This window comes from Papaver somniferum, chromosome 7, assembly GCF_003573695.1.
Source record: "Papaver somniferum cultivar HN1 chromosome 7, ASM357369v1, whole genome shotgun sequence".
NCBI classification, from domain to species: domain Eukaryota; kingdom Viridiplantae; phylum Streptophyta; class Magnoliopsida; order Ranunculales; family Papaveraceae; genus Papaver; species Papaver somniferum.
The window spans coordinates 242,117,742-242,131,319 of NC_039364.1; positions in this window are offsets into that span (position 1 = coordinate 242,117,742).

Genomic DNA, 13,578 nt, shown 5'->3' on the forward strand with positions numbered 1-13,578 from the left:
CGGTCCAATCATTAGGATCTTATACATATGCTCTCTATACAGTCGGGAAATAGTGTGGCATCCTGAAGACGTTAACGCTCTATACTAGCATGCAATATGTCTAGGAGCCGTCCAATCATTTCGATTCTCTATAAAATTGTTGATGAAATATACGAAGTGTCGAAAGCTCAGTTGAGAGGACTCAAGAATCACATATTCATGTCGGCATTGAGAGGATGTACGCTCGGTCAGAGGTTGTTTGTGAATTTCACATACGTGTCTGAATCCGTGTCAGAAATATGCAAAATTGTGATCTCTGAAAAGGTGGAGTCGGAAGTTGTTCGTGAATTTCACTTACGTGTCTGAAGCCGTGACAGAAATATGCAAAATTATGATTTTACGATTTTAGCCTTTGTCAAAAATCCACCATGAACACGTGGTATCGGATATGCCTGAGGGCTGATGCCTCTACCCACTTCGTAAAGTAGTATGTGGCTATAATTAAATATTTCCTTTATACGTGCCTTCTCGTAGGGGACCTACAATATCAACCCCTCATTTTTCAACTAGCCAATGGCTTAATACATAATTTAGATCCATGGAAGGTGCATGCCTCCTTTTTCCATATTTTTGGCATTCGATGCATCGTTGTGCCATGTGTTTTGCGTCCTCGTTCATGTGAGGCCAAAAATATCCTTGAAGTTTATCCTTTTGGGCCAAGGATCGCCCTCCACTATAGTTTCTGGCATGTCCATGATGTATCTCAAGTAAAATTTCATGCCCTTCTTCTTGGGATAAGCATCAGAGTAGAGGCCCAGGATAGAATTACCGATATAATAACCCTTCCCTTAGCTGATAATTTCTTGATCGAGATATTATTTTATGTGCATACTTTTGATCGCTTGGTAGATCACCATTAGCTAGGTATTTTATGATCGGGGTCCTCCAATCATCCTCAGACAGAACTTCTTGGTTCGTGCTTGTGTTTAGGATATCCATATCTCCTTGGAGTGGTATTGAGGGAAGTAACACCCTTTCCACTCACACGGTTGTCGCCTCAGGATCCTCCATCATTGATGTTAGAACACTGCTCGGTCGAACTCGCATGTGTTGCTATCTCAAGCATGTTTGTCAATATTAGTGATCAAAACTATAAGTCTTGATTTCTAGCCTATTTATAGATATCTCGGACTAGGACATAGTTTGTGTAGTTGAGCTTAGACTTCACGACGCTTATCAATTGAAGATGAAGAACTAATAAGGAGAGCTTTTGGAACTTCATCGACAAAAGATATGTGGAGACTTAAACTCATCTATCACTTGGAAGGTCTATTTCTAGTCTATCTACTATATTGAGACATAAGTCGTGTTACGATATAGTTTTCTCTATACACATTTGAGATTTCAAGCTGAGTATATCTCGCTTACATATTTCTCGAAATATGTGTTGGTAAGCTTTCGCTTCGACCAAGTTCATCTTATATTATGAGAAAATTTCCGAGTAACATCTTACATAGTTTGTGTGATATAATCATTTGGTATAAGACTTGGAATGTTTCGATAATGATTATTTCAATATATTGAAAATTGCTTTGATGCTAATAGTGTGTGACAGCGGCTATTGTCATTATAGAAGAATGTTTCAATGATTGAAATAAAGAGTTTAGAATCTTGTAACCATGTTTGGATATAAGCATAGTGTGTTCGGACATTAGTGTATAAGTCCAAAACCGGGAGCCTAAAGTATGCGTACTTGTGTGTATACAAAAAGATTGTATGAGACTGGGTAAGTATGCGTACCCGTACACATACTGGCGGAAGTTCACGTCCGTGAATTTCTGCTGAGTTTGAAAACCAAAACTAAACTCATCTGGTTACCTAAAGTACGCGTACCCGTACGCATACTGGCGGAAAGTTCATGTCCGTGAATTTCTGCTGAGTTTGAAAACTAAAACAAACTCAAATCCGGTTACTTAAGTACGCATACCCGTACGCATACTTAAGTGGTTGCTATCTAAAATCGGTTGTACATGAACCTAAAACATTTATCAATAAGGAGTGAAATCTTTGCAAACCGTGGCTATAATGTTCATATATTGATTCGAGTGAATCAAACCGATTTTGCTTCAATTTAGTTCTTGTATAAATCCATGAGAATATAGCAATTGAACAACTCTTTAACTAGTTTCATTTGAGTCATTTGTACTAGTTATGGTTAAGATGAATAAGGTTGATATGAGAGTAATCATATGGCTAACCTCGGTTAACTATTTGTGAACCAACATGGTGTACACGTTTAGGTACGGTTACATAAACCTAAATGAGGGTACATTTCATTTGTGTGTAACAAGATAAGTTCGATATAACGGTTGAAAGATATTAGCTTGGTTGAATCAGGTTTTTCATCTAACGGTGATTATTGAATGGTTTGTTACCAAGGTAACTTGGTTTGCAAACCCTGATTTGAAAACTATATAAAGGAGAACTCTAGAAACTGGGAAACCTAATCCCCATACCTCATGTGTGTTACTAGTTGCATAACTAGAGTTGATTCTCCTTTAACCTTAGGTTTCTTCTCGAGACCCTGTAGGTTAACGAATTGAAGACTTCAATGGGATTGTGAAGCCAGACCCAACTATTCTCTTTGTAGTTGCGTGATCTGATCTTGTTGTTTCTATCGTGATTGAGTGCAATTGTAAAATTGGCTTGAGATTTATATCTCCGATAGGCAAGATAGAAAAGTAATCACAAACACCTTCGTCTCATCGTTTGTAATTCCACAATAAATTGTTTCGCTAGTCGATTAAGTTTAATGTGAGGTGATTGATAATACTAGGTTGTTCTTCGGGAATATAAGTCTGGTTTATCAATTGGTTCATGTTCACCTTGATTTATCAAAAGACGGAACAAAAACTCTTGGGTATTTCTATGGGAGGCAGATGTATTCAATCCTATAGACTTTTCTGTGTGAGACAGATTTGTTTATCAAGTCTTCTACTTTGGGTCATAGAAACTCTTAGTTGTGGGTGAGATCAGCTAAGGGAATCAAGTGCGTAGTATCCTGCTGGGATCAGAGACGTAAGGAGCGCAACTGTACCTTGAATCAGTGTGAGATTGATTAGGGTTCAACTACAGTCCAGTCCGAATTTAATTGGTAGTAGGCTAGTGTTTGTAGCTGTAGATGGTGGATTTTCGACAAAGTCTAAATCCGTAAACTCATAATTATACGAAGCTCTGATTCAGCAATCAGACGTGAGTACCGAGACACGGGTCTCTCATCAAATTCTCAACGGAGAGTACCTTCTCTCAGAGTACATGTGGATATGTAGTCTCACAACTGGACAACGGCATATCTCATGAATACTGAATACTTTCAGTGATTATTTATGTATAGCATCACGTGATGGACGGCTCCTAAACATCTTGCTCTGCTAGTATAGAGCGATAACGTCTTCAGGAACAAACAACAAGTTTACCCTGACTATATAAAGGATATGACCTACCGACAAGCTCGAATCAGGATAATTAATGCTCCTAGACAGCTTGCGCTGCTAGTATAGAGCCACAAAGTTAATTATTCCTAATTACAATTGCTCCTATTCCATGGTCGAATCCACGACTGGTCCCATGGAATGGAAATAACAATTGTTCTGATTCTATGATCGAATCCACGACTTGATCTCATAGAATAGCAATAACTATATTATCTCATTACTTCATGTAGATGGTGGATTTTCGACAAGGGCTAAAATCGTAAACTCATAATTATACGAAGCTTTGATCCAGCAATCAGACGTGAGTATTGAGACATGGGTCTCTTATCGAATTCTCAACGGAGAGTACTTTCTCTCAGAGTACATGTAGATGTGTAGTCTCACGACTGGACAACGACATATCTCATGAATACTGAACACTTTCAGTGATTATTTCTATATAGTATCACGAGATGGACGGCTCCTAGACGGCTTGCTCTGCTAGTATAGAGCGATAACGTCTTCAGGAACAAACAACGAGTTTACCCTGACTATATAAAGGATATGACTTACCGACAAGATCATATCGGGATAATTAATGCTCCTAGACAGCTTGCTCTGCTAGTATAGATCCACAAAGTTAATTATTCCTAATTAAGATTAATTCTGCAGTGACATTCACTACTGAATTCCCAGAATAATCTATTATGCTCCTATTCCATGGTTGAATCCACGACTGGTCCCATGGAATGGCACTAACAATTGCTCCTATTCCATGGTCGAATCCATGACTGGTCCCATGGAATGGAAATAAACAATTGTTCAGATTTTATGATCGATTCCACGGCTTGATCTCATAGAATGGCAATAACAATTGTATTATCTCATTACTCCGATTTCATGATCGAATCCACAACTGGTCTCATAAATGGTAATAGATAAATCTTAATTACTCCGATTCTATGGTCGAATCTACGATCCCATGGAATGGTAATGCTCACTTTGTTATTCTGAATTCGTAGTCGAATCCTCAGCTGGTCCTATGAATTAATAATAAACATCTTATTACTCAGTTTTGTGAATTATTCTCCACTGAATTCCACATTTAGTAATAAATAACCAATAACCTGGCGTCTGAGCTACCTCTAAGTAAGCCCCGATTCAAATGGTGAAAGTGTATTCAACGACGATACACTAACAGTCACCGCACGAACGAGTATTTAAAAATACAACGAAACGATGAACCTATGTAAAATAGGGAAGAAAATAATAAATAATTAAAAATATTGACCAGGGTGCTGGTAGCATGGACACACGACCGACCGACCGTGTCGTGGTCAGTTCCACACCAATTTTTATATTTTTAATACATTTTTATTATTTTCCATGATTTGATGAAAATTCTCTCGTTTGATCAAATCTCCTTCGTCTCGAGGAAACTCCTCGGTTTCATGGTATTTTCATAAATCCGTAAAAAATTATATAAAATTAAGGAAAGGAGTGTGGGGCGTGACCATTGGCCGACCGGCCATGCCTTGGTCCCAGCCGGCCCCACACCTCACGGTTTCTTATTATTTTATTATTATTATTATTTCTCTAATTTCATGAAAAAACTCCTTGATTTCATGGTATTTTTGCACAAATCATCAAATAATAAAATAAAATAAAATAATGAAAACTTGTGGGACCGGGCCCCCGGCCGGCCGGCCATGCCCTAGCCGGTCCCACACGCCCCTTTGTTTTATTATTTAATTATTAGTTTTCCTTGAATTCATCAAATTCCTTGATTTCATGGTATTTCTCTCAAATTAGGAAAAATTCCCTCAACTCATCAAAAATACATGAAAAATACACAAAAATTAGGGAAACTCGTGGGACCGGGCCCAAGCCGGCCGGCCATGCCTTCCACGGTCCCACACGCCCTTATTTTTATTATTTTAATATTCTTTGCTTCCTTCAACTCATGAAAACTCCTTCAATTCATGGAAACTTCCTAAATTCATCAAATTTCTCAAAAATTCATGAATTTTCATAAAATCATCAAAATATTATAAAATTAAGGAAAAGGCACCACGGGACCGTGGTCACGACCGGCCGACCATGCCTTGACCATGGAGGTCCCACACCTCCTCATTCCTTATTTTATAATTATTTTATATCATCTCATGAAGTTTCCCTCGTTTCAGCAAAACCCTAATTTTGGAATATTTTCTCGAATGGACGCTCAATTGCAGCCAGAAAATATCAAAATTCTCAGGACTGAGACGCGGACGCCTTGGGGACGCGAGCACGTTATCTTGACCGACCAAGATTAGCTCTTTCGCTCATGGAAGCCGGTCCCATCAATTTTCATAGTTTTGACCTAATTTGCACAATTGCACGTATTAGGTCCAAAACTCTTCCAAACACTTTGGATTTTCATAAAGTGATCATCAGGCGGTCACGTGACTACTCAGGGCCGGTTTCATGACCCCATGGTCGGTCCCTCACTCCTTCATAATTAATTAGGTTTTCTCACCTAAGGCTCAGACGAGCATTTTCGAATAAATGATTAAACCAGCATTTAATCATTCTTTCACCAACAAATCTTTAACTCTTCAGGAGTTCTTTGTATTTGCTCACGTGATCATATGGAAACTACATGGTTGATCCACGGTCCCATGTAGTCTCTCCCTCCTTCGTCCCATGGTTAAACTTCTGACGAACCATGAATTGATCATCAATTGATCAAATTATGGTTTCTGAATCCAAGGATCATCATTCCAGATTCCAACCTTAAAAATTTTACGACGACCTCATGGTCATTAATTTTATTAATTATGCTCGGTTCAACGACCAGTATTTTAATTAATATTTTTTGTACGCTGCCAATAATCCATCAGATAAGCAACACATGCTCAGACGATCAAATATTCAACAATTCATCACATAAGCAACACTTGCTCAGATGATAAATATTTTCTCAAACCAAGGAATATTGGTTCGACAATCAATATTCAACGATCCATCGAGTGAGCAAGTATTGTTCACTTCATCGTAAGAATTATACCTCTGTCCCATGACATGTTCAATTCATGAGTTTTAGAACATCATGTTCAACTCAGCAACTACATGGACTCATCATCCCATCAAACCACGAAGTCATCAATTGACTAACAAACCACGAGACGTCAATCGTGTCACTTTGGGTGGATATCACTTAGGGTTTTGGTCTGGTGGTCTACGGCACGTGTGTTCAAACAACCGATGGAATGTGAGCAAGTCGTGCAATCAAGTTGAAGGAATTCACGAGGTAGTGGGTGGAGAATCGACCAAGTCTCCACATGTTGATCAACTAGTTTCAAACACGATCTCTACTTACCCACTCCTTGATTCCATCAACTGTCACACTTCATGGGATCATGGTGTCTCCAATTCCACCAATATAAATAAGTCTATGAATCATGATTGAAGGACACGCGAACAGAACATCATCAATCTCATGTCTCATCGACAACACGAGATCATAAACTCATCAATTGAGCAACTACTCTCAATTGAGCAATTTCAATCATTCAGAGCTTATCATATTCAGAATTCACACACCCACAATCTTTGATTACCATTGATTCCACACATTTATCATCTTCCCTCCTACAGATCAACCCATCCTCTCTTGTGACCGAATTTACTCTGGAACGGTCATTGTCTTGATTTAGGCCGGAGTACTAAAGATTGATCTCTCGAATCTAAAGCACCCCCTTTGCAGCAGTGCATCTGTGTGAGGTTTAACATTTCGCTCGGTTCGAGGAGTCTCCTCCGTACGGTCGTCTCCTCAATTCCTTAAAAACCAGCAAATCGTTTTTCCCCATTTACATATTGGCGACCACAGTGGGAGATCATTCTCTCGGTTGCAATCTCAATTCTCACAAGGATGGACGGTCTTAGGTCTACCAATCCGGGTTCAAACCCGATCCTAATATCGCAAGCTCTAGTGGTACCGCTAATGCCACTCCTCCGACGCAACCTGCTACTACTACTGCTCCAAGCATTGGTGCTCCAGTGATCACCCCTGCAAGTGACGGCACTTGCGCCATCAACAATCTACTCTTCGTTGATCTCCTGAAGAAACCAGAGGAAATTAGACTGCCATTGTTGATCTCATGAAGGTTCAGATTGACGTGGTCGGCTAGAACCAGAAAGATTTGTGTACTTATCCCCAAAACTCTCACAGAAAAGTTGCATCTGAACGAACTCAGCCTCAGCGCGAGAAAGGAAAAGTTAAAGAAACATCTTCAACTGCTGATCCTGAAATCTCTCCAATCCATGTTGTACATGATGAAGAATCCCGCAAAGCTGCAAATGACTCTCCAGCAATGGAACCTGCAAGTTTCATCAATCACTCGTGAAGACCTGGAGCACTCTTTTGAACATCGAGGAAAAGACAAGACATCATCTGTCCATCTTCGTCAACCTTCATATCCCGCTGCCATACGGAGGATTCCTCTCCCAAAAGGTTATACCGCTCCAACATTCTTTATGATGGAACGTGCAATACTCAAAACACATTTCTCGGTTTCGGGCGAACACGAGCACAACCATGTCGTCCGTCTGAAGGAATTTTCGAAGTCTCTGAGGCAGAGCATACACCTGGTACAACGCACCGGGAAGTATCACCGATTGGGGAGAGATGATTAATGCTTTCTACAGAAAATACTTCTTCGTGTCAGAGAAAGTCACTCTCTCTGATCTAGGAAAGATGCTTCAAAGGAGCGATGAACATCCCAATGATTATGTGAAAAGATTCAGAGCCCAGGCCCTGGCCTTTCATGATCTAAGCGTCACAGAGAAACAACTGGTAGACTCTGTATCAACAACATGATCCCGGTTTACAGAGCTTTGTTGGAAAATCTACGTCTCCATCCTTCTCAGAGCTTCATGAAGCGGCGAAGAGATCGGCGACTACTGCACCCGCTTTACTGGAAAGAACAAAAGCTACAAAGGCTGAAGAACCACGCTCGAGGTAGCAGACATCTGATCAACAAGCAATACAACCTCCAGCCTTCCACAAACGCTGTTGCAGAAGGGAGCAAACGAAAAAGTCGAACTGTCGTGCAAGCATACCTCAGCTCCTTCAAAAGCACAAAGGAAGGATAACCAAGATGCACAAACCTCGACCTAGCATCAACAAATGGGAAATGATAGGATAGACTCAAACCTTCCTAAAGTGATCGAGTTACCGGGAGTCTGGGTGCAAGATGATACAATCAACTTGATGTTCATCAAACAGATCCAACTGAAGAAAGATGGAGAACCCCAGGTACTGTCATCTTCATGGATTCATCAATCATCAAACAAGTAACTGCAATATTTTGAAGCACATCTTCAAAGAGAAGGTTGATCTACACAAGATTCAACTGGGGAATGAAGGAGTACACAGATCCTCTCCCAATCAATACCTCGACTCTCTGAACAACCTGTCAAAGAGGCAGTTCAGTCCTTGGTCGAATGTGGATTGCTCTGTCCGTTGAAGGCACAAAGGAGAGACATGTTCACAGCACTGAACCACATCGTGTCAAGAAGTTCAGTCCGGAAATACTTCTTGAGCCTCCAGCCACAGATCAAGAGATGTTCGACTGGGGACTGCTTACCATACTCAATCTCAGAAGAAACAAATTCGGGAGAACGTTGGTCCATGCTGGCACCGCTATCAACACCATTCCACTGAAAACCCTTGGAGCCGCAGGCATCACTCGGCAACAAGCTAGTCGTGATCCCATCTCAATCAGAGACCTTGAAGGATCGCTTAGAAATATTTATGGCTACATCACTCTCAAGGTGGACATAATCTTAACCTGGACAGAAACCAAGTTTCACATAATCAGGATGATCCAGAATATGACATGTTCTTCAGACGAGCGTGGATCCATGTTGACAAAGCGTCTTTGGTTGCACATCACTTACATCCCATCATCAGAGCACTTGGAGGAATTTCGAACTTTGACGAGATTGAAGCGAGAACCTGCAAAAGATGCATAGACATTCATCAAGAGGTTCCACACTCAGGAAAGTTTCATTCCTCCCGTGTCTACGTCATTTATTTCCTCACATGCTATCCTAGCATGGGGACTTAATTCTGCTAGCAACTCTGTAAGACGTTATGAATGATAACTTCATCGCATTAGCATTTTACCAACTTGTTGAATCTAACGTTTCTCCGAATCGAGCACTGAGACGTTCATTGCTGAGATAATTTCCAAACATAGCAAAGAACACTTTGGGAGTTTCTACATAGCCTTGCAGGATTGTCCATGTGTGCCACAAAATTAGAAAGTTATGATTTCTGCACAAGTGTTGAATCACACTGATGTAACGAAAGGAATGCTGAATCAACAGAAGATAGTCGGTGTAGGATCAGAATCTCGCAATGACAATGTTTCAGCGAAATAATCAGTGACACAGTACAATAGCGTCGCAGAACAACTTCATAAATGATAAAATAAATGACGTCAGCTAAGATCATGAGAAAGATATGATAATCCTGCGAAAATTAGAGAGTTTGTGAAATTAACATCTGTAAGGTTGCGAGAATGTCGCAAAGCATACCCGAAAATAAGGGACAGATTAGATGTCATCCACTATGAATTTCCTTATAAATAGTCGTTCGAATTGTAAAGAGAGAGAAGTTTTTTCTGAGTAAGAATCAAATAAAAATGAGAGAGAAAAAGTTTAGAGCAGAGATCATTTTTGAGTTCTTTATGTTTTCTTGTAAGAACATCCAAAGATCAATCAATAGAATTAAGAATATAAACCTAAAATGAGTTGATCAATGATGAAATCACATGAAGAGTGTAGTGTAGGATTTCCTGCAACTACATAATGGCGCTAGAAACAGGGAGGAGTTGAAGATTATTCTAAAAAAAGCTAAAGATTGATATTGAGATTTGTGAAAATTTAAAGTGATTGATTAAGAATTTTTCATAATTTCTTGCAATACTGTTAACATTGAAGAAATGGCTAGAAGAATAAATATATCCGAACAACCGATTACTATTAGAAGAAGCAAAAGAATTGCTGGAATAGAAAGAAGTGAAATGGGAGAATCTACTAGAATGAGAAATAATAGAGAAAATCAAATTCAACCGCCAATTCAACAAACACTAGTTCAAGAGAGGAATACAGATTATGACAGGGTGAGCATACACACTTGGCGATCAAATTTAGCAGAAGGAATAGAAGAAGATCAACAAAACATAAATTATAGACAGGAAGAGAGAAATCAAGAAGCAGATGAAGGAATAATTCATGGAGGTGAGGAAATTGGAGCGTTAGAAACATTGAGGCGAAGAATACATGAAGAAAGAATAGTTGAAGCAGAAGAGAGTGTAAATTTAACAAGGCAAAATCACGAATTAAGGATGGAGAATATAAGACTACAGAATAGAAGATCGAGAAGTATTACAAAATCATATTCAAGATCGACTAGAAGAGAAACGAGGCGAAATTCACCCACAATCAATGCTGGAAACAATATTCAAGAAGAAATATCAAATCCTAATGAAGAATATCGCGAAAATAGAGAAAGAATTGATGATCGTTACGTTCCACAAAATGAAACTTTTGATGATGGGAAAATTGGAGGAAATCAAGAGAACGGGAAAAATCAGGGACAAAATAACCAAGATGGCGAAGGAAATCAAGAGGAAGGAAGAAAAAATTTGACATGTGAGAGAAACTTAAAGAAATCAACAGACAATTGAAGAAGAAATTGAAAGACATTATGCTGAACAAGCACGTTTAATCTGCGAACGTGAAAGATTGAGAGAGGAAATGGAAGAACAAGAGCTTCAGAAGACAATTCTTCAGAACAATCATGACAATCGAGAAAGAAGGCGTACACAAAAGCGGAATAACGATAATCTCAATGAGGAGTATGATAGAGTAAAAAGAATGGCTGAAAGACAGCGAATTGAATTGATAATAAATGAAAAAAATTATGGAGTGGAGAATGAAAGACATCGTCATTTGCGAATTCAAGATAGAGATGAGGAAGAGAATCGCAGAAGAAGACGACATGAGGATATTGAAGAAGAGATGCAAAATTTCGCAAGAGAAGATAGACGTGAACGCAGAAGAAGAAAAGCAAAATTAAAGAAACCAATGGATCAAGATTCAGGTGTAAATAAACAAATCTTGAAAGAATTAGAAGAAATAAGAGGAATGCTAAATAACAGAGGAGAAGTAGGTAGAAGACAATTGGATAAAGCAATATAAGAAGCTACGAAAACTCCATTTACAAGGGAAGTACAATTAGGAGGAATACCACCGAAATGCAATTTGCCCGCATTAACCAGCATTTTTGATGGAACAACTTGTGCAATTCAGCACATTAAAGCCTATGTGAGGTGCATGTTACAATGGGAAAATCATGATGCGTTATTGTGCAAATATTTCGCATCCAGCTTAACAGGAGAAGCGTTAAAATGGTTTGAAGGTTTACCAAAGAATACAATAACCTCCTTCAATCATTTGCAGACTACATTCTTGGGAGCATATATAAGTAATAATTCCTCACGACCTGGTATAGAAGATGTGTTTGGATTAAAACAAAGGATTGACGAAAGTTTGAAACACTTGACTAAAATATGGAGAACTATGTGTAGAGAAATGTATGGCCGTGTAGATGAAAGATATCTCATATTATCATTTATCAATGCTATGTTTGCAACAAACCTATTGTATGTCCAAATTTTCAGAGTCAAGAATACGATTACAATGACTGAATTGCGAGAACTTCAAGAAGAATACATTTCTCTAGGCGAATGCAAGCTTATTACCCAAGCTAATAAACACAGTGGAGAATACTTCGCAAGTACAACAAGAGAAGGTGACAAGTAACAATCAGCAGAAATTGGTAGCTATGGGGAGCCGAGATCAAGAACAATATGAAAGAGAAATAAATTTCTACAATCGTTGAGGAAATAACAAGATTCAAAGGCTCGATCAACCGCAAGAAACTTATGGAGGTCAAAGACAAAACTATAATAAAGGACAAGGAAGTCACAAGGTAATATGGGAAGAAATCAAGATGCCACCTCTAAATGCAAGTGTGTAGAAGATATGGAAAGCTATAATCTTGATGGAAAATATACCAACACCGTGGAACATGGGAACGGAACCACCTCCAAACCACAGGAGTCATGAATTTTGTTCTTATCATAATTTTCATGGACATACCACAAATGATTGCAGAAATGTAAAAAGAATTATTTTGAGAATGATAGATCAAGGAAAACTAAACGACTTTCTAGCAGGGTAACCGCAATCTCAACCATTACCACCACCACCAGAACATCACAAAGTGAATACGATGAAAAAGAAAGAAACATTCTTCATAGAAGTTGGTGAAAAAGCAAAAAATCTATTTTGTCACTCTATCGTACATTCATATAAGACAATTGAATATTTTCATGATAATGTTTTGAGTAGAGTGTTCGCAAGAGATAATGATGGAAGAGAAATTATGAATATTGCGAAAATCTCTCCACTAGAGGAATGGCAGAAACAGATCAGTTGTTTTGAGTAGAATGTTCTGTGAACATCTTATTTTATCATACTTATAAAACCATGGGTGAAAGAGATGATGATCTTATACCATCAACATATAAGATATATGGTTTTAATGGTACTGCTAACAAGCCTAAAGGGGAGGTTACTATGCGAATTCCATTGAAGGGAATATCTTCTGAAATCTCATTCTGTGTCGTTGATGTAGAATCACCTTACAATGAGTTAATTGGTCGACCTTGGCTACATGGGATTCTAGGTGTAGCTTCAACTTTCCACCAGTGCATCAAATTCCCTCACCCCAATGGTGTAGGAATCATAAAGGGAGATTGGGTCGAAGGAAAGAGAAGTTACGAAACTGTGATAGAATCTTGCGAAGGAAGAGCAAACAAGAAGGAAAACTGGAGACACAAAATCAAAGATGTACAAAGAAGTGAGAGGTTGATGGTGGATACAATTAAAAGGAAAGGAGAAGAGATGTTGCGAAATTAATGCTAGCTCAGAATAAAAATGATGAACGTACCACTACCAAGGAAGCAGTGGCAGAAAATAATAAAGAAGCAGAAGATGGCAAAGGTAA